The following is a 14,073-nucleotide window of genomic DNA, read 5'->3' on the forward strand; positions in this document are numbered from 1 at the left end:
TGCTATTCCAATCATTTATATTACAAATAAATATGTCTACAGCTTTATTTTTTGTATAATATTTTCCTAGGCAAACTCTAAAATAAAAAGTTGTTAAATGATTCATTGCATAACACAATTAAATGCAACCAAATTATTACTTCATCATTTTTCAGAAGCAGAAAAAATACACAAAATCACTGACACCTTAGTCAAAACTGAAGACAAAATGGGTGTGCTGAAATATTCGGTACGTAAAACTTTCAAAGATGGTACATACTCACGGTATCAGCTTTCAAAAGCAAAGAACATTTCCAAACAAATTTCTCCTGTCAAAATTTCTCTCTCCAGTTATCAATAACCTGTATCAAAACTGCTCATTACTGAATCACTTTACAAGTCTTAGATGGTGTTCTCTAAATGTGACTTGAACATAATGAAAACTTACTCATCAGTAACTCATTGTGTTCTCAACAATATAATGTACTTCATATACCTGGGGAATTCCAAGACTAATGTAGCCTGATCTTATAACATTTTAAAAAACTTTTAACATAAAAACAAAATACAGGCCTTATCTGCTCTTTATATTTTCAGATGTTAGTTAATTCCTCAAAGACTACTTTATTCTCCCATTCCTTAGGTACTTATTCTGACTTCAATTACCTTGGAAGCACTATAAAAAGAACATGTAAATCCTCTGAAGTAGCATCTTTTTTCCTAAAAAGACCACCAATATTTTGTAGCAGATGTGAACTAATCGAAAAATAAGGATAGTCTTTCTCAGCTTCACATGGGAGGACTACTCTCTCCACAATAATAAGGTAAGAAACATAGGGGATATACAAGAAATGACAACGCACCTAAATAAGGTCTTTGGCAGCATCCCCATTCAAGCCATGAAAAACCACTGCCAGATCCTTTCCCTGCCAGTTTGCCTTTCAAAATACTGAACTACAAATCCCACATTTGCTACATTTCTTCCACAGAGAAAAAGTACATAATATACTGCAAGGTTGGAAATCCTTCCTAGAGTTTCAGCAGCAAAGAGGGAAAACACACAAAGCAACTGCTACTTCTTGATCACATCAAATTTTTCACACTTCAGAAGACACAGGTGTTTATTTAAGAAGGCAAATATAATAACCTAATTTCAAAGGCAAATGAAATCTCCTCATAACAGATCATGCAGGAGCTCAACTGTGCAGTTTATTTCTCAGTGTGCATGGCCCCAAAACACTTTTATTTTGATTCATGCTCTTTAGCACTCCAACGCAACTAAGATCACAAGTACACATAAATTGTTTCCATTACCAGAACTTCCAACAATAAGATGTTTGTATCTCAAGTACCTTCTAAATTACCACTTCTTTTTTACTTAAAAGTCTCAGTTTTTCACATATTCTTATTTTCACTTTCTGAAACTCAGACAACAGTACTGTTCTCACAACATTCTTTTTCCACATATGCCTTCTGTAACGCTAACCTATTCTAGACTCAAGTTTTGCAAACCAAGAACAGAATTTATTAATTTTGGTGTACAAATTAGACTATCAGCAGTCCTAAAAATTACTATTTTTTCTAAATATATATTTGCTTACTCTTACAGATATGTATGATCTTCCTCATAAAACAAAGGTATAGGTAACTGAACGTAAGTCTACATACACCTACTCTCAGTCTACAAACACATATGAATGAGATGCACTCAAAGAGGCAGCCTAATTGAAAATGTCAAAGTAAATCCAAATGTCCTTCTTATGAACGAAAATTTACATAACCAAGCCTTCTAAAAAGTCTTGTTTCCATCTCCAGCTGTAAATATATTGAAGAAAAATAAAAAATCACCTTTTTCTCTTACCGTATCAATTGCCACACACTATTTTCAACAAAAATAATTAATTTGAGATTCTAGAATAAGCATTTCAGTTTGCATGTACATAGGCATTTCCCTAGGGAAAGTTCATCGGCAAGCCACATATGGCCAGATATAATCCTCCTTTAATGCACAAAATCTAACAGGGAAACAGCTTTATTAACACATTTAATCAACCACTCCCCTGTGCAAAAACTAACCAAAAACCTACCTCATCTTTATTGAAGCTTGTTTAAGAAGTCTATTCTAGTTAAGCTAGCGTAATTTTTTTCGTACCAAGGTTTAAAGTCACATGAACAAATCTGAGGGCTGCCAATATCCAAACTACAGTATCTGTTCTGTACATTTAATTTTGTCAGTTGAAAATCTGCTACCTAATGAACAATAATGCATCCTTCTGCACCACCCCACTGCCAGCTCTGGTCAAAATGCTGTCACATCAGAAGACAGGTATAGTACTCGAGGTCATCCTAACTCAATACAATTTTTCCACAAATACCAGACAGGACTAACTATGTAGCAATTAAGATCTCCAAGCAATCTCTTCATCTCTGTTAATTCTAAACAAACATTAGCAGAGATGGTCACTGCATAAACATTTTTATTTTCTCACTGACCTGGACAGCAAGTTTGGCCCTAACCTATAAATTGGACTTCATCATAGGCTTTCACCACAAAACCCTACCAACTTCACTTTATGATTCCATGCAAGTGCATGCATTTACTTGATCAAAGCTTCTGTGCATGCATCCTTCTTGCACTTTCATATAATCACCATTTCAGAGTAAAAGTTGTCAGAAAGGAGAGTCATAACAACAGGAATAACTTTTAGAAGTCTAATCATGACAGTATTAAAGCTGATTTACTAAAGAGCACAGAAAGAACAAAACTGATGGTTAAGCAATATTTCAGTCATTTGTTTTTTCACTTTTCCACCACCACAACCATACAGACTTAAATGGGTTATATTGTCCACAGCTGACAGAAAGCTAACGCTGAGCTAGCTAATACTACATAATGGAGGCTTCAATTTTCTACATGAATAATTGTACCACGGCACACAACTGTTATAGCAGCACAACAGAAAGGTTCAGATTAGCCTAAGGCTAGGCCAGAGAAACTGTGAAGTTAACACATCTAAAAGTTAGAAAACAAAGCAAAGAGTATTGCATTTCATCTAACACCGTAACTACATCTGAAGACAAAATTAAGCACCATGGTAAAGCACATACCAGTGCTACATGGGAAAAAAAACCCCAAAACATTTCTGAGAGTCCTAAAAACACTAATTCTGTCTCCAGGTTAAATTTTGTATTGGCTAAAATACATAACGTGCTCTAGTATTCCACGGTGATTGTGAAGATCAGTTTTCAAAATTAAAGGTATTTTTAGTTTTCTGACACAATTCACTCTGTCACTTAACTTTAATTACATGATCAAATTCTACTTCAAGAACTTAGATAGGAGCCAAATTCAAATTTAGTAACTCCACATGTCAGGAAAGGGATAACTCAGAGTATAGGAAATGTCTCCAGACTAAGTTTTGCAGCTATGAATCTGTCAAGGCTTTTTAATAATAACAAACTACACGGCAATCAGATTATTCTGCTGTCCTATTGTCTCCATAAACTGGATAGGTACCTTTCACAGCAGTTCCAAGTATTTCACTATGAAATACACTTGCAACTCTCCTCTCACTTGCATGGCTTTCACTGCAATGTATACCTAAAATGTCTTTATTAAATTGAAACTATAGCTCTACAGTCTTCAAAAGGCTATAAAGCCTTTTTCTTGTGTCGTAATTTTAATACAGAAAAAAATGTACGGAAAAAGTCTCAGACACCACACCAAATGGAATCATGCTTGACACATTCATATTGAATGCATATAATGCCTAGTGACACAAATTTAAGGAAAAACACTAGCCACAGTTAAGATCTTGGATTCATCATTAGTGAGGTAAAACAAAACATACTTAAACCAATGCCTTCCTGTGGAACTCAAGAGGAAAAAACAAGCCTCCCAGTGTTTTACACAAAATCAAACAACATTGAATATAAAATCATCTGATGTAAATTAAAAGTTCTGAGAACAAAATAACCTGACGCTATTGACACCAGTTTTGCCACGGTCTGATGGTAATTACTTAACTACACTGATTTTAAATCAAAACAAAATTCTCAAGCACTAAAATGAGAAAATGTCAGTATCTTGATGTGGGCACTGTGTAGTAAACTCTTGATGTACTACTCAGGAAGATTAAGATAGAAACATTCCTCAAGCATCAACACTAGGTAAGCTTAGCTGTCTACATATTAGTGTTCAACACCATAACAGCCCCAGTGCAGTAATTTCAGCTTGCTGGGTATCTTCCACATTTCCACAGTATTCCCAAGCCACCCTCTGATACATCTTCAGCTCTCTTTCTTCACAAAACCCCTTGTTCCTTCCCACACTAAAATGTTCCCTTCTCGCTCAGTGAAGAGAGATGTTCTGTTGCTTGCCTGGTATCACAAGTTGCAAGCTGAAGAGCTCTCAAGCTACTATCACAAAAAACAGGTAACATCCCCCCTTCACCACGGTAACGGTTAATAAATATGTACTATCTAAATTGGTTTTTATGAAGCTTATAGGAACTTATCTTCACAGGCATAACAATCTAAGCTTGGTGAAAACTGCCCTAGAAATTCCAAATTTCAATAGGCAGCAGTTGAGAGAGCTACACATCAGAAATACCTAATTTCCTTAAAAAACAGACTTTTTTCAGAAGAAAATTCAAAGTACAATCTTAAAAGTCTCCCAGTGTTTTACACAAAAACAAACAATACTGAATACTGTTGGAAAAATGAAAAGCAAAGAAGAGCATTTCCATAAAGACATTTATATCTCAATCTGACAAAAGCTTAAGAGCAAATTTAGTTATTCTGTCTTCCTCTTGTCTGTCAGAAAAATTCTGCCTTCCCTCTTTACTGTTAACCATAAATTCAAGTTTCATCCTTATTTCTCCAGATTTAGAGATTCCTCAGCCTACCATCAGCAAATGTTACACAGAAACTTTAATAACCTGACACACTGAGCAACCTGCTCCTGGAACACTGCAAGAAATGAATGAGTGCCAACTGAGGTGATTTTCCACAGACAGTAAAAAACATTTTATACTGAACTTCTCTGTTTTCAGAAGAAAGTATTTGCAAGGTGCAACTAAGAAAATACTAGTGGTTGAGGTTAGAAGTGAAACATGTCTCCCATAACCCTTAAAGCAATCATGTCCCTGACTTCAGCCTCTACAGCATTACTTCATCTTCCCAAGATTACTGCACAATTACTTAGGATTTAAGATAGCTGTATTTTTATGGACATTATATATTTAAACTGACATGAAAAATATCAAGAGTATATGACATTAAATATGTTCCTCATTTTAAGCTAGCAGAACTCCTCTAAAGCAACACTGAATGCCTTTAAAGATTTCTTTATACCATTACATCAAAAAGCTGTTGAAACGTGCTAACAGCCATGTTAGCTACTTCATTTAAGTTCAAATATAAAGACCTAAAATGGAACATGCTTAGTGCCTTAAATACAGAAAGATACTCACAGGATTCTTCTACATATAACAATGCAATTTTTTAAATAGTACTTTCTTTTAGGCTGCAGACATGTGTCCTACCCTGGATGAAATCACACCTTCCAGCCTCACAAAGGGAATCTGCCAAGAAGCCCATGCTTTTAAAGCATTTTCTACAAAAATACAGCCAATGCAGCTCTCAAAACATAACAGATGCAACATTCACTAGGTAATCAGCACCTCGAGCTGGAAGACAAACTGGACCAAAAAGAACAGTTTGATGGGCACAATAGAACCCAAGTCTGAAACTTTGTCCTGAAAAATGCAATTAGATAACTATGATGGGTTAGTACAATGGCTCTTCTACTGCATGGGACACACTACCTGCTGCTCCTGCTGCTCACTAGCATCAGCACTCCATGCCTCAGTGGAGACATTACTCCCTCAGAGTAGCAGAAAGCTCACACACTCAATAAGCTGAATCCACTCAGTGGAGGATACAAGAGGCAAGACAGAGAGCATGAGTGGAGCTACAAAACTGCACAGACAGGAACGGAGCAGGGGAATGCCTGGTAGTAGAGAGAAGGGCCTTTCCAACAGCCAGCAGCACAGTCGCAATGACTGGTGTTTCACAGCCCATCAAGTGCATCCCTTCAAGAACATCACACCCCAGTGACCTCCATAGCAAACTGCCACCCAAACACCACCTTCAACTCTGCTTCTGCAGGAAACTGTTACATCTACATTCTGTTATTGCACACGGTTTACTGAATAAAGAGCATGGCAACTCACAAATTACTCAGTGAATAATTGCAGAGAATACAAGAAGGTGCGACAAACCACATACTTCAAACTGAAGTCCAGCCTCTGCTTGTCATAAAACATTTGTATTTTTGGCCTACTGAAAAGGACATCATCCTCCACTGTTGCAGTTCGCATCCTGTCTTAATCAAAAATAACATAATTTAAACACATGGTTGATGGAGTCTGCAGGGAAAAGAAATTATTTCTAGGGAAATGACATTAAATTATTAAGAGATTTCAGTGAAGTAAAACTGCTACTACAAAGTCTTGGCATGTTAAAAGCTAAGGTGGCTAGTAAGCTTAGAGAGAAGACCCTAAAGTATAGGAAAAAATGGTTGTAATTTTATTAATGATGTTACAGACAAAGTCAGATTAAGTAATAAACTTACTTGAATATGCAAATCTTACTTGGGTGTGTATCATGGGCGTCTGTGACCTACAGTTATCTGAGTAAACATTTTGGCAAAGACAGTTCTGATTGATCAGTATGTCTCCTCCCATTCCTAACTCCACTGCACAAGGCAGGATACCAGACACACAAATGGCAAGAAAACTGTTTTAGCTTTTCACACCTCCAGGATGTACTTATTTTGTACTAAATACCCTTCTTTGAACAGCCAAATGGGGATTTTAATGTATCTTATACTAAAAAGCTTTCCTACACAAACTCAAAAACACCCGATAAAGGAATGAAAAAGAGAGGGGAGTATAGTTCTTAAAAATATTCTCTGTAAGAGATAAGGAACACAGAGTTAAATAAACACCTTAGAACAATATGCTGGGAAACACATCTGTAATATTCGAAAATTGTTGTGTATTTAATAGCATATATTTATTTTTATATTTAATACAAATATTTATATATTTAATGTATATGTATATTTAATATAAAAATATTTTCTGCCCCTTTTCCTAGAAAGAATCCTTTTCACTTAAGGCAATGAATATATCATCTATAAAACACTAGAACAAAATATAAGACGTGAGCTAAATCTGACCAAAATAAACTAATGCATATTTTACTACTATGAGTTTCAGAACTTCTTTTGAAAGTACTGCTTTCAGAAAGCTCCCTAAGTAACCATAATCCAAACCAATTCCACAGCATGGACTGGTGTGTGATGTCTCCTCTTCTACATCCTCCCTGTACCAAAGAGACATTAAATTGTAAGTGGCTTACCTAAGATCACAAGGAGAGACGGATGGTCCAGTCACTGTCTTCATCTGTGATCACCACCCTAGCTTTTAACTACTTTCTTACTAGTCTGCTTTTATTTAAGCAACTATTTAGCTTAAACACACCTATTTTTGTTCATCCAACTGTTTCAGCTACAGCTTACAAAGTTCTAGAACTCCAGTGACAATGTCTAGGAGGCTACTCAGAATTAAACTTAGAAACAAGCTCAGCAGCATCAGGCTTGATCTCACTGCATTGTTTCTGCAGCCACACTGAGGAAGCATTAAAATGCCTACATAGCATAAAAAAAATTAAGGACTATCAGAAAGTATAAAACAAGTACTTCAAAGTTATTTTTTTACCTTTTAATAGATATGGGAAATCAATTATATAGAAGTCTCAAAACATTTTTGAAAGTGTTAAAGGCCCCGCATACATTAGTTGGAAACATACCATTCCGTTTACATTATTGAATTATTCCCCACTATCACAGTCAGTTTAAGATCATCTGAACACAGACACAGCTGAAAAGGATTGTTCTACTCTTCCCCTAAGCACTGTCAGGTATTTTGCTCATACAACCTCAGGTGAGGTATGAAGGGTTGACTGAGGACTCTTGACATTAATTTGCAGTTGAATCATTGAGCTTTAACTGTAAAGAAACAGTATGTCAAACTCCCTTAAAACTTTGTTATTCCTGTGGTTTGTGTGTGCTTTTAATTACACTTTTATGTATGCCATCCTAAAAAAATCACTTGAAAGTGAAAAGAAAAGCCTGAGGAACAAGATGTAGCTATATGTTTTGTTTACAGCAGACTGAAAAAAATGTTCAGCAGGAGAAAAGTTAGATAAAGACAGTTAATAGAGCTGATCAGTACCTGTTCCTTAGAAAGTTCATTTTTGTAATCAGAAGATATTGGGGAAAAGTAACCACTGTCACTTCCCTATTCCTCATGTTCCATCTATTGTTGTCTCAAGGGCATAACTAAACTAAGTAATTCTTAAACATCATAAGACTTCCTAGTCTTTTTCAAACAAATTTTCAAGACAAGAATAGACAAGTCAGAAATACATGTAACTTTGATACTTCTAATCACAGAACCATTTAGCACAGTAACTAGTGAAACAAGAACAACTTTATTTTCATAGGACAAACTGCAGATACAGTGGGGATGCTAAGATTTGATACACTGCATGAGCTTTAATAATGCAATTAATTTAATTATGAGACTACCAAAAACTGAAAAATTACAACAGGAAGTAAATTCAGTCTTTTTAATCATACATAAGTAGGCTGGACAAGGAAAAACTCTTTTGTAGGTTCTGTTACTTTAGGGGAAGAAAAACTTCAGAAGTGTTAAGATATGGACTGTAACAGGTTGATTCTCTTAATTAATCTTAAATATATTTATCTTGATCACACAGAAGAAAAAAGCTCTACAGAAAATGTGATGAATGAGAACTGGTACTCTAGATTCTGAAATTCACTTATATTTTATAAGCCAATCTATTTGATGCAAAGTGGCAAGAGAAAAAGATTAATTTCATTAGCTGAAAGTTATTCTCAGCTGATGTAAATAGTCAGCCGTTTGCCAGATAATTTCTCCATTTCAGGCCAGCACAACAAAATACCACTTTTTTCCACTGCAAATACTGTTTAACTGTTGAAACGTCTCAATTAAAAAGAAACTGACTAAGGGATATTGAGGTCGAGAGAAGACATCTGCTAAAATATAGCTAGCACAGAAACTTCTATCTCATCTTTACCCTTTAAAGCAAAATTGCATTACTCCCATCTTGGATTTTAACATCCCAATGCAGCTCAGGATAAAACGCATTCACTAGATAATTGTGTTCAGAAGAGGTATGAGAGTCAAGAGCAGATAAGTTGTTTATCCTTACAAGCAGTCATAACCCAAGCAGTAAGGCTTAATACGCTTAACAGTGTGCTTCACTTATAATCATGCTTAAGGACATGCACAGTATCCATTTCTAACTATGTATGTCAATACAACTGATCTTAACTACAAAATTCAGCAAGAAAAAAAAAATCTTCGATTATATTCCAATTTCTTTTTACACACTGCATGTCACTTCAACGTTCATTAAGGACGTACCAGCAAAATGAACAGGAATGCCTGAAAATAAGCTCTGTCCAAGTTCCATGGCGGACCACTGAAATATCACTTCTAGAGATTTTAATTAATCAAACTTAAAACCACTACATTCAGAGTGCCTATAAATAACTTCCCATAAAGCAAAATAAAAGGTAAGAATAGAAGAGCACTGGCAGCTCAATTTCCCTCTAACCTGCTAATCTGCTAACCCAGCAGAATCGCACTCCAGCAACCTGCGTCTACAGAACAGGAAAACAAACTTACTTGTTCCTACAAACCCAGCTCAGTGCTCGGTCGGACCAACCGCCGCCAGCACCACCGACACCGGCCGCCAGCCAGTGAACCCCACCGCCGCGACCAACTCCTGCAGGAGAGGGCACTCGGAGGTCTCACAACGACGGCTTCTGATACCCAGGAGCGCAGCCCCCGGGAGGTGACGGGCCCTTCCAGCGCCGGCCGAGCCCCGGCGGCACTGCCGGCGGCCGCGGGGTGCGCTCTGCCCGGCTCCCCGCACCCGCCTGGGGCAAGGCCCCGCACGGCGCCGGCTCACTCTGCCCCGGCCGCTGCCGCGCTCACAGGGGGCTCCGCAGCCCCCGCCCGCCCCCCGGCCGCCAGGGAAAGGGGAAGGAGCCAGTCCAAGGCCTCGGCCCACGGAGGTGCTGCGGCCGCCGCGACCGACGCCGCTCCGAAAGGCGGCCAGGGACAGCGACCTACCAGGGAGCCGAGGGGAGCGGAGCGCACTCTCGGCGTTCGGCCCTTCACCTCCGGGCACTGCTTTCCGTCCCGCCCCGCCCCTGGCGCGGGGCTCCGAAGGGGGGCCGGCCGGGGCGGTGCTCCGAAGCGGAGGTGAAGCGGCGGCAGCCCCGAGCGCCCGCCCCTTCCCACCGCGGCATAGGCGCCCTGGCGGGCGGGACGCGCCGCGCGCCCCTCGCGCGGGTGATTGACAGGCCGCGCCGGCCACTCTGGGGGCGGGAAGTGAACGCCGGGGCGGGGGAGGGGCGGGGCTTGCTGGTGGGCAGAGCCGGCAGCCAACGAGAGCGCCGCGGGGCGGGGCGGGGCCGCGAGGGGCGGGGCGGGGCGGGGCCGTGGCACCAGTGCCGGCAGGGGTCCGGTGTGAGGAGGCTGAGCGTCGGCTCTCCCGTCAGACCCCCGAGATCCCGCTCGGAGGAGGCAGCGGCCCAGCTGCGCACTTCCCTCGCCTCAAGCGTCTCCTTAGTAGGGACAAAGGCACCTGTTTAGTGAAAGTCTGGCTTCCAGGGATTGCCCTGTGCCCAGAGGTGGCTGAGTCAGTGTCAGACGGCAGCTGCGGGGCGCCTGGAACCGCAGCTCTTTTCCATCCTCTGCTGGGTAAGAGTCCCCAAGTACCAGCATCCTTCGTCGCCGGGCGAACCGCGCCTGGCAGTTTCACAGAAATGCTGTGCCCGTCTTGTGCTCCCCGCGCTCGGCGGCGGCCACACCGCTTGTTTCGCACTGTCGCCACACGTGGGTGAGGTTACCCTGCTCGCCACACTCGGGCATCCTGCATTCCCTGTCCTGTGTATCCGTACAGGAAACGGGGAAGACAGAACCCCGCTCTCGCTTGATGTCTGCAACAGCTGCCACGTAATTATTTAAAAATATATATAAACGCTATATAACACCACCGACTTTGTGCCAACAGTCGTGCAAAGGAAAAGATCTTTAGGCCCTTTTTTAGTTCTCCAGTCAGGAGACTAGCATTTTAAAAACTTTGAAATTTGAGTAGCATTTAGGCCACAGAGGGTGTAAGGCTTTAAGTATTTTTTGTATTTGAAAGCATAAAAATAACTTTAAAAGTTTGTTAACAACTTGGTTTACAATCATAAATATGGAGGAGAGAGGATGCAAAGGGTGAGTGTTGGAGGTTCTGACAGCTCTTGGGAGTATTGGTTGTTCAAATAATTTTTTAGCTAAAGTTGGCACATTCGAGAACATTCTAGAACTCCTTGTAGAAAAAAGAATTAGAAGCAATATACCTTCAAGAAACTTTCACAAATCATTTGCTCAAGCTTCACTTCCTTGTCTTAGTAGACATTGAATTACTTTTGCCAAAAAATTCTCCATAGGCAATCTGTGCTGTTAGTCCTATTAAGAAGGATCTTGGTAACATTTAACTGTGATCTTGCAGTTTAGGCCCATTGATTATTGCCCTGTATTCATGCTAAGTATTTTGCAGTGTGCTGGTATATAGGGCAGGCCTCAGGAACGTCACTGTCTTTCATTCTCAGAAATGTGTTAACTCCTCGCTTACCCTGAGGAGCACAGAATCACCTTCAGAACTTCTCTCTGCCAGCAATTCACCTCCACCTCTCTAGCATCATATGTGACAGTACAGAGAGCTGGTGTTCTGCTTTGAAAGTTTCCCCTCTGTAAAAGATGCCTTTATCAAAGAGGAGTGAGCACATACTTAGTTCCAATTTCTATTGCAGGATCCTGACAGACACAAGCATTCCACTCTCCCCAGCAACTAAGCAGAGACAAAAAACAGTCTTGTACTACTGTGATGCCAAGTTCATCAACTTTAATCAGAAATGGACACATATTCACAAGTACCAATACTGGTTTTCCCAACCTTTTCTAAATACGGCCTCATAAACCTAACAGTAAGTGCAGGTTTGGGAGGGGTTTGTGTGTAAAAGCTGTAGGATATTTTTCCAGTTATGACTGGCCATTAGTTCAACTTAACAAATTACTTGATTACCTGTAATTCTAAGATTTGGCTGATGAACATAAGGCAAAAGAGAAAGATGTCTTCCACATCTCAGAATTTAAAGAACAGTGCATCGATTTTGGGTAGTTAGAATTACAGCTGGGCTGCAGTGGTGAAGAAAGTGGATGATTGCTACATGTAATCTTAATTTTTAAGAGCATCAGAGACATGCCATGCCATACATCAAGTACATAAAACAGAAAAAGAGTGCTGTGGCTTCAACTTTATAGTGTTCTTGTGGTTTAATCCCAGCCAGCCACCAAGCTCCATGCAGCACTCACTCACTCACTCCCCTACCAGTAAGATAAGGTAGAGAACTGGAAAAGTAAATGCCAGAAAAATTGAGGGTTGAGATAAAGACAGTTTAATAGGGAAAGCAAAAGCCACAAGCAAAGCAAAACAAGGAATTAATTTGCTGTTTCCCACATGCAGGCAGGTGTTCAGCCATCTCCAGGAGAGTAGGGCCCCATCACACATAGTGGTGACTGGGCAAGACAAACACTATCATTCCAGACATCCCTCCCCCCTTCTTACTTCTTCTGCCAGCTTTATATGCCGAGCATGACGCCACGTGATAAGGAATATGTCTGTGGTCAGTTGGGGTCAGTTGTCCCAGCTGTGTCCCATCCCAGGTCCTTGTGCACCCACAGCCTACTTATGGTGAGAGGCAGGCAGGGAACCAAGCAGCCACGAGCAACAGACAGAGAAGGCTTTGGCTCCTTGTAAACACTGCTCAGCATTTACTAAAATATACATGTGTTACCACACATGGTGTTTCTAGCACAAATGTGAAACACAGCCCCATACTAGCTACTGTGAAGAAAATTTACTCTATCCCAGCCAAAACCACCATATGAACATCCCAAAAGGTGATATAATTTGCTATGTATATATATGGATGCTGTTCTAAGTGAAGGAAAAAGTACTTCCAGTGTTTAATCCTAGTCTGAGCGTTGTTGCCCTCATGGAAAGGAATCCTTTGACAGTCCCTGCACACACAGCAAAGTAACAGAAATTGCCAGGTACCACACCTCTTAACTTTCCAAAACTTTTTATCTTTTTATAAAGTACATTATTATAAAGGTGACATGATACTTTGTTCCCCCTAATATTTCAGCTTGCATTTTAATACCATTTGGCACTATTTCACCAGCTGCTTCCAGTAGCCTACACCATTTTATTTATGCTGTATTTTTCTAATGAACTAATTCCCCCTTGCCATGCCAAAAATAGTAATTAAATACTAGATACTAATAAATTAAATTCTCGCACTAGAAACCCACAGGGGTAACATCTGGCTTTTAAGTATTATAGTTCCGCTTTCCCTTCACATCTTAAAAGCTCTTCCAGCTTCTTAAGATCTCTGTTCATTTCACACATGTGGAAGAAATGAATGTGATTCCTCCTTCCATCCTTTGTTTTAAATTCATACTGATTTCTAAATATTGGTATTTTTCTCACTGGCATAGGATTTGAGCCAGTCAAGCTCATTTAGAATGATTGCTCTCACTCTGGTATCTCAAACACAGTCCCTTCAAATTTCTTCCACTCAGGATCCTGTAACTTAATCCATGTGCCTAGGAAGATCTCAACACCTAAATATAGAGCTAAACAGGCAGTAATATAAGCTGCTGCAGTAATTTTTTTTTTTTTTATGGATCATCCAAATTCTGTTAAATTACCCTTTCGTTTAAGTTCTTTATTCTGGTCTAAAAGTTACCAGCAAGTGATAAAAAAATTACTGTGACACAGTACAGTATATAGTCACAAGCCAGCACTTCACCAGCTTTTAGCCCTATGTGGAGAGGCAGTGGAGGGAATCTG

General features: G+C 39.8%; 1 protein-coding gene across 7 annotated transcripts in view; it reads right to left on the reverse strand.

The window, feature by feature from the left end:
• CSNK1G3 (casein kinase 1 gamma 3) overlaps positions 1-10,403 on the reverse strand; it is an 82,712-nt gene extending 72,309 nt beyond the window's left edge. For 3 of the 7 annotated variants that reach the window (XM_048291416.1, XM_048291415.1, XM_048291414.1), the window contains exon 1: positions 10,236-10,402. The gene's annotated coding sequence lies outside the window, so the exon portion shown is untranslated. The other 4 variants (XM_048291413.1, XM_048291410.1, XM_048291412.1 and 1 more) reach the window with 3 other exon arrangements.
• Positions 10,404-14,073: the final 3,670 nt, after the last annotated feature.

This window comes from Corvus hawaiiensis, chromosome Z (genome assembly GCF_020740725.1).
Source record: "Corvus hawaiiensis isolate bCorHaw1 chromosome Z, bCorHaw1.pri.cur, whole genome shotgun sequence".
Classification (NCBI taxonomy): Eukaryota; Metazoa; Chordata; class Aves; order Passeriformes; family Corvidae; genus Corvus; species Corvus hawaiiensis.